Below are 4,220 nucleotides of genomic sequence, written 5' to 3'. Positions count from 1 at the left end.
TCATGTGTAAAAGTGAAACAGTTACCATTCAGCTTCAAAATCATTAAGAATTTTATAGAAAGAATATAGTGCATGACAGCTCAACATAATCAGAAACCAAAGCCATAAAGAAGAAATTAATTATCTTAGAAAAATCTGAAGATGCACCTTCAGAAACCACTGTGTGTTTTGGCTCTTTTTATAAAGGCATGTTTGTACTGTTTGGTGCGTTCTAACAGAATTTAGAGGTGGTCTGAAACAGCTCATAATGACGTGTTGCTGTTTGCACACCAGAGACCATGCAAAGGTGATGAATTCATCTCTGTCTAATGTGTTAATTTTCATAAAGAAAAAATGTACTTAAAAAAATGGGAAATTCATGTTTTTCATGTGAAATTGCCTGAAAATGGTTCCTGAACCACAAGAGCTCTCCTAACTGCTAAAATGACCCAGTGCATCAGCAGATTTTGAATAAACATTAGGAGAAGTTTCAAAGTAGTTTCAAACTCTTATAAAAGATTAATACCAAAATGTCTGTTACACAATATTTTGATTACTTTTCTACTTCTTTGGTTATAATTAAGATGCTCAGATGAATATATGAAATACACTCTTAAGAATGTGATCTAATAAAACACTGATGCGTCTGTGCATGTGTGAAGCCCATAGACCAAAACGTGTCGGTGCGCGTATTGGTTTCAGCAAGTAACATGACCGATACAGGAACTGTTTCAAAATGACAACATGTGAAACAGTGTTTATAAGGAAGTGACTGTCAAGCATTTACAAAATTAATTCTTGATCTTTTACAGTACATCGTCAACAATGGAGAAGCCTCAAACGAAAGGTTTCCAAAGTATGGGACCATTTGGATCTTATATCAGAAAATAAATTTGTTTTCATTTTAGTTGTTTCATCCAGTTCTTGTCAGTTTCTACTTGATCTATCTGAATCCAAATTCATCTGAAATTCACTCTTGGTTTACTTTCATATGTTCTGCAGGTTAAGTGTCGTATGTTTGACTAAACTCTAAATAAATCCACCTTTTCAATATTGAGGCATTATGAAGCAGGCATGAGAATGAAGTACCAGATACACTCAGGTATAAAGCCGTTCTAAAAATTACTCAGTTGCTTTTTATAAATTTCATATAAAATGAACCCTCACTATAACACGGTTCACTTTTGACGGCATCACTGCTTTGCAGATTTTTTTGTCCAGTTTTTATTTTTTTAAAGAGTGTTCTGCATCCTGATTGACCGCATGATTGGTAAAAACAGTCTCCGCACTTCTCTACACGAGTGCCAGTACAGTTACGCTTTCTAAGATTGGCCATTCAGGAGATGGAAACAAACTTTGAATGCCAACTGGAATTTTACTGTGGCTAGAGGCAGCGCAAAACCCGACCGGAGGTTTGATGAGATTCATCGCTCCGCCGTAGATACAGCTGTGAATCTCACAAAGCAGCTTGGAGGAGACGCTTTAATGAAATGACTCCGGATCACATTAAGGCCCGATTGATGCACCCGCACATCTGCTGATCTGAAAAAAGGTTTTGTTATTTTGTTTCAATGTAGAGTATTTATGCTGTATAATAAAGGTAACTACTTCACAGATTTCAACTAACGGGTTATTTTTTGAACACAACCCCTTAGAAAAACAAGGGTTCGCTGTAAATGTAGCATTTACTTTTTCTACAGCAGAAGTTTTGTCAAAATTGCTACAGGCTACATTTCAAAATGTAAAAACTTTTAATAAAAATTTATGGGGAAACAGTCCACAGGCATACTGATTCCAAACACATTCACTTAAATTTTAATTTATGGTACATGTTGACATTTTTTATTGACTGTATATCAAATATATTTAAAAATTAACTGGATATGAGATAATAGAATATATAATATTCAATAAAATACAAAGACTTAAATCTTATTGTATGGACTAGGTCATCAAATCACTACATTGCCTATAGGAATTTTTAATGTCCAGCAGATGTCAGTATTCAGTGACACAGCTTTGCTATGGGTCAAAACGATACGACGCCTCAACCAACTACTAAATTGAGGCCTATTTAATAAAATCAGGATCAGTCTAATATTTCATCATGCACTAAAGTTAAAGCTAGAATTAAAACTATCATAATTAAACTATTTCCAATAATGTCCAGTTATGAACACATAATTTTGTAGAAAATGTTAGGGTATTCTAAATATCAAAGTATGTGAGAATGAAATTAGATTTTGGGATGGTTTTAGTAGTTTGCTCTTGTAGAACAGCTACAGCATGTTTCATAGATAAATCTACAAAGATTTTTACAGGGATTTTTTTTCCAGAGCACTAGTTTCTGTGAAAAGAGATGAGTTATTGGGATTAAATGGGGGAGATTCTCAAAGGTTGAAAATCTAGAATCTGGGTTTGGAAGGGTTGGTGATGGGTCATCTGTCCTGAGACTGCAGCAAAGGTTTACTGAGATTGGATATTTAAATCTACCAAACATGAGGAATGCATTAGAATAAAATAGATGTAGGTTATTAGTCTAATAAGAATCAGTTTGATGAAGCTACCAACTAAAGAAATGAAAAGGGTTGGGGGACCTTCCACAGCCCAAGTTACACCAAGTATTGATATATTTTCTTGGTGAAATGGTATTGTAATGTGCCACTACCAATGATGTCTACTGTTCATGCAAAAGAGCCAGAAGACACCCAACAAAGATGTCAAACTGAAATAAGTCCCCATCTTACAACCAATTCTCCATATAGAAAACTCCAAGATCGGTGTAACTGACCTTAAGATGAGTTGCGACTACACAAGTGGCAAGAAATGGACTTTGAGGGTACCAATTATAGATTTGGCTTTGGCCAATAGCTGGCCATTGTACTGCAAAGACTTCTGTGTGGCACAAAAATAAGAGCATCATGCAGTTTTGCATGGAAGTAGCAAAAATTAGCTTGGCTTAGCTTGATAACTGACTTTTCAGAGTGGTAATTGAACCCAGACATTATACTCCAATGGAAAAAGCATCAAGTGAAGGCATTGCTCCATCTCTTAGTCCACGGAACAGTAATGTCCATGTGCCAAAGGTGGCAAACTTGAAAAAGGCAATGTAGAGTACAAGTGTCATGAATTGGCTTAGGGTGCAGTGAGGAAGATGTCGTAGGACCAGGTTGAGATGAAAAAAGTTGATTTTAATGAAAAAGCTATCCACAATGGTTCCAAAGCACAAGCAGCACAGTTGAGCGGATGATAAAGCTCTCACACTGGTAGCACTGGCTAACGAACATATGATACATGGACTGACTGGAACTACAACTTAGGCAAGGACACAACAAAGAACACAGGTGGGCTTAAATAAAGAGAGGATAATCAGGGAATGAGACATCTGGGAACAATCAAGGGGAGGGGAGGAAAACATGGAGACTCACTAGAGAAATAAACCCAATGTAAACAAAAAATAAAATCCCAACAAAATGCACATCAGAACAAATTGAGTGCAGTTTATTTACAAGATGCTCTGCTTGCACGCAGATTGCAATTGTTACAAAGCTGTTTACAGATTACTGTAAGAATGATCCCATAAGGGAAAAAAATAGTTTGAAGTACATTAAGACTGAATTAAATGTTTCAAGTATCATAACATTCAAAAATTTAAATCAACTGTTTAGAACAGCAGCAATGCAATTTACTTTGAGGGATTTTACTTTTTAGGGACCCATGTCTTGCCATACCTGTTAGTAGTACTTTAAATGGGCCACATTGCTGAAACACTAACTACTGTGTATCATTTTGTTTCTGAACTCAGAAATACTAATGTGAACAGAAACTAAAGAAATGTTTTGGATTTCATCAATCAATTGTGAGAATGTTGTCTGCAATTTAAATTGAGTGTCCTCATATGTGGAGATTATTTTTCTCTACATCATGTAAAACAATTTATATTTGGGCTGATTGGGACCTAATGATTGCAAAAATAAAAGGATTTAATAATACATAGCTCAGGCCTTAGGAGGTTAAGGCTCTAAAGCAGACCCTTAAGCTGAAGATTTCATGAAATTAACATTCATTCCTTTTGCAGTTAGGAGTGGAGCTGTAAGATTGAAGACAGAATACCAGTTGGTGTGCATGTTGTGTGTGAGGCTATTCCTCATAGAAGACTGGACTGCATTTAAGACTCCTGAGTCCTAGAGTCACCTTTCCCACGTGCTGTTCCTATAGGCGGAACCTGGGAAGGCTGATAC

At 36.0% G+C, this 4,220-nt stretch overlaps 1 long non-coding RNA gene across 1 annotated transcript in view; it reads right to left on the bottom strand.

Annotated features, from left to right (window-relative positions):
• Positions 1-1,897: 1,897 nt before the first annotated feature.
• LOC107834819 (uncharacterized) overlaps positions 1,898-4,220 on the bottom strand; it is a 4,069-nt gene continuing 1,746 nt past the window's right edge. The window contains exons 2-3 of the long non-coding RNA XR_001660647.1: positions 3,404-3,406; positions 1,898-1,996 (exon numbers count right to left, since the gene is read on the bottom strand). This is a non-coding gene — a long non-coding RNA (uncharacterized LOC107834819). The remainder of the gene's footprint in view (positions 1,997-3,403; positions 3,407-4,220) is intronic.

Source organism: Poecilia formosa, unplaced genomic scaffold, assembly GCF_000485575.1.
Source record: "Poecilia formosa unplaced genomic scaffold, Poecilia_formosa-5.1.2 Scaffold785, whole genome shotgun sequence".
Classification (NCBI taxonomy): Eukaryota; Metazoa; Chordata; class Actinopteri; order Cyprinodontiformes; family Poeciliidae; genus Poecilia; species Poecilia formosa.
The sequence above is the reverse complement of the archived record's forward strand: the minus strand, read 5'-3'. Positions and strand labels throughout refer to the sequence as shown.